General features: G+C 43.4%; 1 pseudogene; it reads right to left on the bottom strand.

Annotated features, from left to right (window-relative positions):
- Positions 1 to 878: 878 nt before the first annotated feature.
- Positions 879 to 2,652, bottom strand: LOC118721683 (annotated as a pseudogene).
- Between the last annotated feature and the right edge of the window lie 9,380 nt (positions 2,653 to 12,032).

The raw sequence follows: 12,032 nt of genomic DNA, 5'->3' as shown, positions 1-12,032 counted from the left end.
TTTGCCTAAATCGACATAAATTTGCTTCTTATTGCAACCCATTTTTCTTTCTTTATTTTTTTAGAGACAAACATTTTATTTGGTTATAGGGAGTATAAATAAAATTATTGATTCCTTTTCTCTCTTTTCTGGTGATAGTCAAACGGACAGTATATACAAGTGTTATCAGTGGGGAGTTCCCACTTGTGGCTGGTGAAAGTGGGATTCTTGGGGTGCTATGGGAATAACAATTACCCAAGGTCCCCATGGGAGAGTGAGATATCCAGGGAAACTTTATTTCTGTGGAATTAAATCCCAGAGTCTCCAAGGTCCCATTTTCCTTCATCCTAACATGGAAAAAGTCCCATTTTTGTCGGCATCAGGGCTAAAATTAAAGCCAGTGCCCACGTTTTCCACTCTCTATTTGCACAGTCCAGGGGCTTGTGAATTTGGGTGCCAGTTTTGATGGCTCGTGTCCCCAGCTGCAGTCCATTGCATGGCAGGTCCATTTGGCTTCTAGGGCCATTTGGCTATGGAAGGAGCATGGGCAGGTTAAGGAAGCAGGAGCGAAGCAAGAGGAACAAGAGAAAGAGAACTTGTTTGTCTTGGGATTATGGATTCCCACATTTTTGCATGCTTGCATTGGCTCCACCCCTCTGGCCAAGTATCCTTTTCCCAGGTTAGACTGACTGACAAGCACCTTCCCTGTGTCACCCCAGCTTCACTGTGCATGCGCCCATCTTCCCTTTGTTAGACCCCTTCCTGAAGTGATTTTCAGGGAATGGACCAGTAGTTCCCTGAGGAGTGTAAAGTTGCAGCTTCCTGGTGAAGTGGCCCAGATATCTGTGCTTATCAATATAATGTCTGGCCTCCCCTTTCCTCCCTCCCTATTACTAATATTAACGAAGTAGCTTGCTATGACAGTAAAACAAGGATTCCCTCGCAGTCCTTGACTTTTGCAGAAGTGCAAAGATGTGTGAGTTATGTGACTTGCAATGATTATTTCTAGAAGGAAATGCCAGCTGTGTGCTTTCCAGTGCATCAATAGTTGCTACTTTTTCCTTCTAGTTTTCCCGTTTAGTGGCAGAAAACAGGAGTACTTTCTTGATGCTATTATAGTCTGTGAGAAATGGTAATTAGGTCCGTTAATGCTCATGCCCCAGCCTATAGTTCAGGGCACTGCAGAAGTTTTCATCTATGAACATGGCCTCATTATTACCAATGGCCTTGGCCTTGGCCTATTCTTCGGAAAGCTGCCACTGCCACATGGGGTGATTCAGCTTTGCATATGTCCTTCTTCATGACAAAGAGCTCAAAGTGCTTACTAGGAGCCTCTATAGAGCAGTGGTATTTGACCAGAGGATTCATTATCTCTGAGATTGATGCATGTCACTTCCAGAAGCTCCCCAACAAGCTTATTAAGGAACCTGGCTGTGGCCTTTTGGAGAGAAGCCAAGAGCTTTTCCAGGAAGTTACTTTCTGGCAGCTTCTTCCCCGGGGCTTTCTGAAACTCCTGTCTATTGCTGATTCTTTGGAGGATGGGGTGAAGGCAATCTCGTAGGCTTAGTCTTCCGGCCCATCTGGATGGCAAGTGACCTTGTAACTGCCTGGAATATGCTTCATTGTTTCTGAGATCATCTTCATGATTTCCATGAGCTCCTCGTAGACTGTGTAAGACCATGTAGAACTTACAGGGGGTGAACTCAGGATTGTGGGTCAAATCAGTTCCTTCACGACAGAACCGGCACCCAAATTCATAAACCTGGCCAGTGCCACCAAGAACCAGCATCCTCTGGTGGAATTCTGGAGCAAATCTCACATATAAATTCAGGCCCAGCTCATTGTGTAGGTGGTAAAAGGTGTGGCCACAGCTCCCTCTGGGATGAAGGTCCAATCTCTAGGAATCCTGACTCATCCAAGGAACTTAACATATGTGACGATCTTGGAGCAGATGATTAATTTCTGCCTCACTAAGTCATTCAGGATCAAGTCCAAGGATCTCTGACAATATTGTGTTTCTTTGTCTTTGAAGCCAAAGTGAAGATGAGGTAACATGCAAGCAAGGAGACAGCAGTGTGACCTTATAGGGAATGATGTTCAGCTCACCCTTCTTGGTTTTCCCAGGATTCCTCTGAACTCCCAATTATGTCTCCTAATGCAGTTTGTTATTGATATGAATACATTTTTCTTCTGATTTATAATTCCTGGAATTGTGCATGATTTGCAACTTGATTCCAAGTCATAGGAGTTGAATTTCCCCCCCAAAAAAGCTCTTTAGTATGGATCTCATCTGCCACCAGGTGGTCCCCAGGCTGCAGAAGGCTGTATTCTTGAATGAAGTGAATGAGTAACACACCTACATGGAGCTTATGTGATGTGGGTCTTCCCCATTGACCTTTAGTTGGTGGACTACTTGGCTGCAGACATCATTGGTTTGGGTTTGGGTCCATGCTCTCCTCCTCAGCACCCACATCGTCGTTAGTGGAAGCAGCAGCACTGGCCTGGCTTAGTTCTTTCTCACTGAGCTCCTTTTGCTTGGCCTCCTTCTCTGCTACTTTCTTCTCAGCTTCCAGATGTCAGAAGTGCCAGCTGTGTGCTTCCCTTTGGCTCATTTTTGCTCAGTTTCAGCTTGCCACGGACCCCATCCATCTCCGCCTCCTGCACCACAGCCATCTCTCCAGAGGGCTAGGCATGAAAGGGTATCACAGTTTTCTTATAGTTTTTGTTTTTCCTGGAGTCCTATTTTTGTACCCCTTTTATTTGGTAGAAGAGGGGGCATTTCAGCATATTACTATATCCTCAATTATTATCAGTGTTAATTACACCGTTTATTCCATTGAGACTTCCCTCCCGGTCCTGTCTGGCCTCTTACTCCAGCCTGGACTGAGGTTTTCTAGATCTGCTATAAATAACATCCTGAAAATTACCATCATTGTTTGATTTTACTGTTTGGTTGAATTTACTGTTTCTTGACTCCTGTAATTTTATTTTATTTTATTTATTTATTTATTTATTTATTTATTTATTTATTTTTATTCCAATTGTGCTGGAGTACCTCCTCCAGTGATGAAGGCAAGTTGCTTATAAACGGCATTTTAAAAAATGCTTTCATGCTTTAATCTTCTCTCATTATTGACCACATAGAGTTTTAAAATGAAAAGCACTTTCTTTAGCGTCTTTAAAGCACTCCACCTTTTGTTGTCTAGCATCCAGCGAAATTCTTTACAAGTCTGATAACATTCTGTGATTCTCTTTTCTTCTCAGGTGAACTGTGGCATCTCTCTGAAAGCTTTGGGGATTATTATTTATTTAGTATTGGGTGATTTTAGGCAGTTGTATTCAGGTGTAGGTATTTTTAAAATTCATTGTGCTGAACACTACCTAGTTTTCAGTTCCAGGAATTTCTCTTCTCTTCGTGATATATTTTTTTCTTATCTCTCATTTTCCCTGAGGGTCCGATTAATAGGATAATGGCTTTCTTGGATCATTCTTCTAATGTCTTATTTTTAAAATTTTACATATTTCGATCTCTTTGACTCATTTTACATTTTGAGTGATCTTTTTCAACTTTAATTTTCAATCCTTCAGTTGAATGTCTAGTTTCGGTAGTCCCTCTTTTTGTCTCTGAGAGCTCTTTATTCTTCTCTGATTGTCTCGTTTTATAGACCATCTATGGCCACCACAGACATGCACCCCTCAAACCTCCCTGCAAGAACCTGCTGGAAGGAGTGTGGGTAACTGACAGGTGACCACCTTTGAATCACGACAACATCCAGCCCCAGCCCTCGCCCCCTGGAGGCGCCGAGACAGTGACTGAGCCGATAGAGCCTGGTCATTCTGCCAGTTGTGACACTCCAGTGGCTGGCTGAGACTTTCTCAGACCTCACAGCAGTCTGAAGTCCTTATTTCCATCTTCTTTCCTTCCCCCTCTCCTTTCGAAGCTGTTAGACCTGTATCACAGACTGAAGACTCTCTGCCTTTTCCTGTTCCCACTGCCCTTTATCTTTCATAGGCATTCCCTCCCCCCATCTCCTGTACTTCTTACTTTATCTTGGCCTTTGCTTCCCAGCTAGGAATAACAGAGCATTTCATCTTTGCTTTATGAATTTACTCTCTTCTCAGACCTCTCTGGACATATTTAATTATTTGCATAACACCTAACATTCTAACTGATGACGTTTTAGCTGTTATTATAGTGACTAGTAGACTTAAGTCACATTGCAATAACCTGAAATTAACTAGAAACAAAGGATATCAACACATAAAAAAAAAAAAAAAGCATCAGGAAAGGGGGCTAGACCGTACCCCAATGCATGTCCAGAGAAGGCAGAATTTTTAATAATTGTAAGAGATGAAATAATATTGAAATAGCAATGAAAGCATGATTCTGTTCCATCTGTTACTGCATAACATTTTCAGATGTTCTGGTTAGATGTACAACTACCTCATTTAAATAATCTATGGCAGGCATTGTGCAATGCCTGGTACTTTTAGTGGTCGTAGTACTTGTCCAAGTCTTGTCTTGCCACTGGATTTTAGGGTCGCTGAGGGCAGGGATCATGTCTTCACTTCGGTGCCTGGTAGGACTGACAATGATAATAGCTGCTGTTTCGGGTCTGATAACTATGTAGCAGTTAGGGTGGCAAACACCTTATCTTCACTGTTTTGTTTAATGCAAGCAAATGATCCCATTTTACAAATGGAAACATGAAATCTCAGAGAGGGTGTGTGAGTGACCCAAGTTCCCACAGTTAGAAGGAGATTCACATCTGCCTGCATCTGCCTGCCCCCAGGACCTGTGCTCAGTCACATCCACATACAGCCTCTGCCTGTGTCTGACACATAGAGGACACCAGTAGCTTGAGTGACATATACCAATAGGTAAGAAAAACCTATTAATGCCATGTCATAGTATGTATGTTGCGGACTTGTGATCAGGAAGGAATGGCTATGCAGGTCTAAGGAGGCTGCATTCATAATGAAACGATCTTTCCGGAAGGGAGCACAGCGTTTATCAATATCAAATCTTATTTCATGTGAAGTTTCCTGACCCCATGGAGCTCTAATAATAAGCCACTTTTTAATTTTGAAAAACAAATGCTGATTATGAGGCAAAAGCAAGCAAGTCTTTGATTTCTTCTTGAAGGGCCTCTGAGGGAAAGGGAGGTGCTGTGTTAACATGTGCATGCTTGCTCTCTTATAGAAAACCATCCATCTATCGGAGCTGCTGCTTCTCAGGCCCCGGGAGAAGTGATTAAACCAACCATTGGCTGCTCCTGCAGCAGCTCAGGCGTCCGTTTTCTTTCTATGAAAGAAAAGGTTTTTGGGAAAAAGGAAATGTCATTGATCTACTATCAGGAGAAATAAGTTTATACAAACAATATACACAGGAGATTTGGTGGCATCTTCTGTGATCTCTTTCCCCCCACTATTGAGAAACATGAACTTTCATAACAACACATGTCATCCTTTTTGTTCTTGGAATTCCTTTGCGCATCGCACATAGGTCATCGGGGATTGCTGTCATCACAGCTACCACTTGGCCTTCAGCAGCGGAATTGGGATTTAGAAGGTTAGGATTTACCCAGGACTTGAATGTGTGACTCCTCTTCCTCTTCTTAGGATGGTATAATCGTTTGGAGGCAAAATTCTATTAGTTTTTCCTTCTAATCTTCTCTACCACCAGCCTATTATGCCATAGCACACATATTCATTCACCTTCCTAACTCATCCCTTTGGAAGTCACCAGAGATTAGTAGTCATAACCCCCGAATATACAGTGGTGATCCCAATCTTTTTAAAAATATATATATATTATTGATTTTTTTACAGAGAGGAAGAGAGAGGGATAGAGAGTTAGAGACATTGAAGAGAGAGAATCATCGATCAGCTGCCTCTTGCACACCCCCTACTGGGGATGTGCCCACAACCAAGGTACATGCCCTTGACTGAAATTGAACCTGCTGGGACCTTGCAGTCTGCAGGCTGACGTTCTATCCATTGAGCCAAACCGGTTTCTGCAATCCCAATCTTTTGAGCTGAGCTGTGACATGGACCAGGATCTCATATGCAAAGGATATTTGTAAACTAAAGCTGGCTAGTGCCCAGGTACCTTTCAGTTGATGGCCAATCTAAGGGTCTGTGGACAACTTATAAACTAAGACTCTCTTGCCTGGCCAGTGTTGCTCAGTGGTGCAGATGGGTATGAGGAAACTTCCCCCCCCCCCCCAATTTTTATTGAATTTATTTGTGTGACTTTGGCTAACAAAATTAAATAGGTTTCAAATGTACAATTCTATAATATATCATCTGTATATCATATTGTGTTCACCGTCCAAAGTCAAATCTCCTGTCACCATTTATCCCCCTTTTACCTTCTTCTACCTCCCCACACTCTTCCCTCTGGTATCTGGTATACTGTTGTCTCTGTCTATGAATTATTTCCCCCTTCACCTCTTTTTCACCCAGTCACCAACTCCCCTCACCTCTGACAACTGGCAGTATGTATTCCGCATCTATGAATCTATTTTTGTCTTGTTTATTAGTTTATTTTGTTCATTTGATTCCACATACAAGTGAAATCATACGGTACTTGTCTTTCTTTAACTGTTTCTTTAACTTAATGTTCTCCAGGTCTATCCATACTGTTGCAAAAGTTAAGATTTTCTTCTTCTTTTTTTTCTTTTTTTTTTTTTTTTTTTTTTTTTTTTTTTTTTACAGCTGAGTAGTATTCCATTGTGTAAATATACCACAGTCTTGTTGCTTCACATAAGTCCCACTCCTGGCTTTAGGATCCTAGCTGCAGCCCTGTCTCTTATCTTCAGGACTAATGTGTATATTTGTTTACCATTTGAATTTTGATTGTATTTAAACTTGGGTGTGAATTCCACCTTAGCTTTGTCTCCAGGAAACCACCCCAGACAAAATACATTTGGCTGTCTCCACTGGAACACCAACTCTGACTATTTATCTCCTAAATAGCGGGAGGGATTGGCCAGTAGGAAGTTAAGATAATGCATATTTTATGCAGAAGATATATTTATTGGCATGGTAAAAGAGTTGGCATCTGGGCATGATTTCCGATGAAAGAAGTATAGAATTTATAAAAGAGCCATTTGACTTTCTAATGTGACATGAAAAGTATGGTTTCTTGTAAAGGCATTTTACAAGAAAACCAGAATGGCACACGTCCAGGCTGATGTAAAGACAACTCCATCAACAGCTGCTAGAGCTGCTCCATGCAGCATTCCAAGATTGCTTGATTTGGAAAAAGAAATGATAAAAAAATGTTTATCTGAAAGAGGAAGGATGAGCGAGCCACACAGCAATGGTACTTGGGGTTTTGAGGCCAGGAGGGCGATACAGGTGCTTTTCCAGCCTGAGGACTCCATTGGACATGACAGCCAGAAGGAGCTTGTCCTGATGGTCGGTCCTATCTAGACCTTTAAGTTCTGTGCATTCTCTGCATTTCCAAGGGGCAGGAACATGAATCATTACTGTGTTTTGCATTAATAATCCACAGGCAGAATTTGTGCATCAGCATGCACTAAATATTTAAAATGATTCCCTTTACATGAGAGAGAGAAAAGAAAAGGTAAAACAAAAAGTTAATATTTCTGCTAGCTTGAAAACATCTATAGTCTATTTCCAGCCACTAACATGGCAGTGTTTACCTTTGTATTCTTCAGTATCATTTTTATGCTTATATAACTTTCTAAAGAATGCTTCACTTTAAGCTGAGGATGTAATTTTCTTTTTTTGTAAGTATTTTTTTTCCCTTGGTATATGTAAACCCAGGTATTATGAAAGCTAAAATGAATGTTTTTACTTCTCCTCCACTTCTTCCTTCTTCATGGGTTGTAGAAAAAAAAAGTACCAGAAAGTTGCTTAATACAGAGAATCGTGATCAAAAGAATGCAGTCATATAAATTCAATTTTGATACTCAGCTGGTTATAGTAGTAGTAATGATTAACCAACAGTTTAGAGTGCTCTGTAAATGGTCCTGTACAATACTTATATGTGCACTTACTATTTGATTTTACTTTACAAGGGTCCTCCATAGAAAGGGAGTAACATAAAAAGCCACAAAAGAAGAAAAAATAAAATATTTATCAAGTATGTACTATGTAGTACTAACCTTGTGCTAGATGCATTACACACCTTAACTCTGTTATTCTCTTTAAGACTACAAGAGAGGTACCACTGACCTGATGGTGATGATGATGATAGTGATGATGATGATGATAGTGATGATGATGATGGTGGTGATGGTGGTGGTAATGATGGCTACAATTATCAAGATTTTTATGTGTGTCAGGAATTTACTAACTTCATTCTCCCTTCATTCACTCAAAAACCATTTATTGAATGCCCACACTGTGTGCCATGCACTGTCTAGGCACTTGAGATACATCAATATACAAAACACAGAAAAACTAGGGCTCTTGGAAAAGATTTGCTGGTGAGATTAGCCTAGGAGACTCCCAGGCAATACACATATACATAGGGAACAATAGAGAATATGTTAGAAGGGGATACACACTTTGGAAAAGTAATAGATCAGAGTGTAATGAACCAGGATTGTGATTCAGATTGCAATTTTAAATCAGGTGGTGATAGGCCTTCCTGAGAAGTGACACTTGAAGCAGCAGAAGAGGTTGGCTGCATAGGTATCTTGGAGAAGAGAGCTCAAGGCAGAGGGAACAGTCAATGGAAAGGCCCGCAGGCAGGAGGTACATGAAGAGTTCAAGTAAAGAGGCCCACATGACTGGGCAGAGGAGAGCAGTATGTGAGGCCAGATCTTATAGGGTCTTGCAGGTCAATGGAAGGAGTTTGACTTTTACTCTGAATTAAATGATAAATCACTGGAGAGATTTGAGCAGATGCATGACATGGTCTAACATATACTTTTAAAGAATCACTCATGGTGGTTGTGTTGAGAATAACACTCCACCTTGCAGTGGTTCTCTGAGTTTCCTAGACTTTGAATTTTACAAACGAGAACCTGGGGCAGAAAAATCAAGTGAGTGGCAGAGCCAGGCATCAAACTCAAGCCAGGCTTTGCCTGACTTCCAAGCCTGGACTCATTTATGACTGCCTTGAAAAGAAGAGCATCTAGGTTCATATCAGTCCACGTTCATGATGACTGACATACAGATTTCAAGGGTAGGAAGAAGCACTGTGTTCTTTTGGCAAAATAAAAAATCATGGATTAATTTAGCCAATGAATACTGAGTTCCTATGTTTGTAGTCCCCATATGAACGATTGAAGTACAAACCATCCCTTAGGTCTAAAAAAGAAGAGATGGATATTAGATAGTGCAATAAAGTATTATAGGAATCACTGTAAAGGGGTCTATAAGCTGAAGTGGGGGAGGTCAGTTCTGAGGTGGAGGGTAAACTGTGGTGTGGCCCTTTGCAGTTGGCCAAATCCTTTCCCACATCTAATGTTTTCTATTGTCTAGTTGTTCACTGGCACTGAGTTTGCTTCAAATGCTTTTTTTTTTTTCCTCTTGAGATAGTTCCAGGAAAAAAGCAACTATTTCCTCTTCTAAAGCTTCCACTCTGGGCCTTGCCACTGACTTTAGTTCTACCATTTCAGTCTGTTGAATTCTTCTGTCTGGGATGCATTGCAGAAACCCAGCAAACAGAAGGGAACAGAAGGTTGTCTGTGTTTTTGATGTCAGTGAACACTGTTTTGTGGGGGGCGGAGGGTGCACACACGTGCATCTCAGATTCCTGCAAAGGCTGTGCTCCCCATCCATCCTCTAATTTTTTATTTAAGAAGCTTGATCAGTATTGTGTCACCGTGTTGGAGATAGTGCCTCTGTTGGATGAAGCAGTCATATTGCCTTTCCAGTTTTCTCCACATGAACTCTTGACTCTGCTCCTTTTCCATCCTGCTACCTTGGCTGTCCTGTCCCTTGGCCTGATCCTCTTCCGGCCCCCAACCGTCAGTGGCGGTATTGTGAAATGGAAACGGAATGGCCAGCGGTCACCTGGCCTGCGTGGAGTTAGAGTTTCCGATCCTGCAATGTGCTAAACTTAAAATAAGTGACACTGAGAAAGTCATGTACCTGCTCATCTGTAACTCAGACATAGAGTGCCTACTTCACAGGGTCATGTTAAGTAAGGTAACCCATGGGATGACGAGTGCTCGATGAATGTCGCTAGTCAGAGGGTTATTATAGGGACATTATCTTCTCACATGTGAATTTGTGGCTGTCTTGAGCACAGGGTCATGGCCTGGGCCAACAATAACAGCCATGAGTCCCTCTGAGGAGGAAGGCCAGAGGGCTGGCCATTCATTTGACTTGTATCCCTGCTGGAAGGGTAGGGACGAGGCCGGGGAATCACAAGCCCCCTGCTGGGATTTCACCCCAGTGGCTTCCGGGCAGTAGCTTCACCCCAGGAATTAAGGAAATATTTGTGTTCCCAGAATCTTGCTCTGGGCACCATCCCAAGGGAGCTCAGCGTTTAGAATGCTGTGTCCTCAGCAGTCCGGCGTCAGGCTTTCTGAGGCAGGAAAGACTGCAGCAGACAGGAGCCCTCCTCAGAGTGTTTCTAGAGAGGTAGTGAGGACGTCGTTGTCAAGTCACCAACAAACACCGCCAAGTGTCCTTCCTCCAGGGCAGTTTGGTGGGGCCGAAACCATTCAGTCCTTGGAGTCAGCTTAGCGTCTGCTTGTTCCCCGCGCCCCTCTGGGCTCACAGTGAGACACTGGGGCAGGCATCAGCCCTAAATGTCGGAGACTGCTGCTCCCTAAAGGAGTTGAACATTGATTCATGGCCTTGAGGATGGAGCTCCATGCACACTCCTCAGCAGAACCTGTCCACTACACATAGGAAGTGCTTCCCTGTTTCCTGGGACACACTCGGAGTGGTGGCACCCAGAGGTGGGGTGGCGGCCTGCAGCGTGGCTTTTTTGGAGCACGCATCCATTCCATTGACATGCATGGACTGCGCCTTCATGCAGGCCCTGCAGGTCTGGAGCTCTTGGCCTGGATCCTGGGGCGGGGAGGAGGGCAGCATGAGGCAGTTAAGTGAGTCCAGGACATGAGATGCGTTCAGTGATGGGAAATAAAATGCTCAGGGAGCACGGGACCAGGCAGTTGATCCTGACCGCATCTCAAAGGGCCTAAAATCCCCATGTATAGGAATGTAGCCTGGTGAGATTTGGCAAACAAACAGATGTCCTGATGACTTAAACATTGCTGGATTGCGAACTCCTGCAAGGGCAAGGATTCAGCACCTTTGACTAGCTTGGTCTGTTTGCCATGCAGTTGAAAGCACATATGGCAAAACTACGGGATAGTCAAGGGAGAAACCTTTGCCAGCAGCGTGGGCAGGCGGGGAGGGGTGCCTCACATGAGGACTGATTGGTTCAGTGCTGACCCAGGGTAAAGTCACCTCTCTGCCTTCCAGAATAAGTTTCCCCCATCTTCACAGGTGACTCAGGCTGTGTTAATTCAACCCTGGCCTTTAATCTGTCTGTCCAGAACGTTGGCATTTGGCAGCCCATCGTCCCTGACACAGCATCCAGGAGGCGGGCCATCTTAGAAAGGTGCTTTGTGCTTGCTGAAAGGAAGATGTTTTGCACATCTGAGGTTTTATCATTTGCGGAGTGTGACTCAATAAGGACATCATTCCCCTTGGGGAAGGAAAGCAGGCCCGGGACACATGAGCTGGGCGGCCGTGTTCAAGCATGTCAGAATGGGCCAGAGGGTCACCGTCAGAAATAACCCTGGAGCAGGTCTGGCGCTGGAATGCACACCTCGAATCGGGACGCTGGAGCAGTCTTCTCTTCAGACCCAGATAAAATCAGCCCCTCTGGGGTCATGCATCCCATTCCGGGAGCTTCGGCTGAGAAGGGCTTTGGACAGGCTTCAGAGGAAAGCTGTCAGGATGATTGAAAGTCTGGAAGATAATACCTCTGAGAGCAGGTTAAAGGACACAGGTCTGGCACCAACTAGCTGTGCGTTTTAGACGAGTCACTTCAACTCTTAGGAGCCCTGTTCCCTCTCCTGTGAAATGAGCACAGTGGCCTGGCTGAC

This window comes from Pipistrellus kuhlii, unplaced genomic scaffold (assembly GCF_014108245.1).
Source record: "Pipistrellus kuhlii isolate mPipKuh1 unplaced genomic scaffold, mPipKuh1.p scaffold_m20_p_18, whole genome shotgun sequence".
In the NCBI taxonomy this organism is placed as follows: domain Eukaryota; kingdom Metazoa; phylum Chordata; class Mammalia; order Chiroptera; family Vespertilionidae; genus Pipistrellus; species Pipistrellus kuhlii.
Note: the sequence above shows the minus strand (reverse complement) of the source record. Positions and strands in the feature narration are given on the sequence as shown.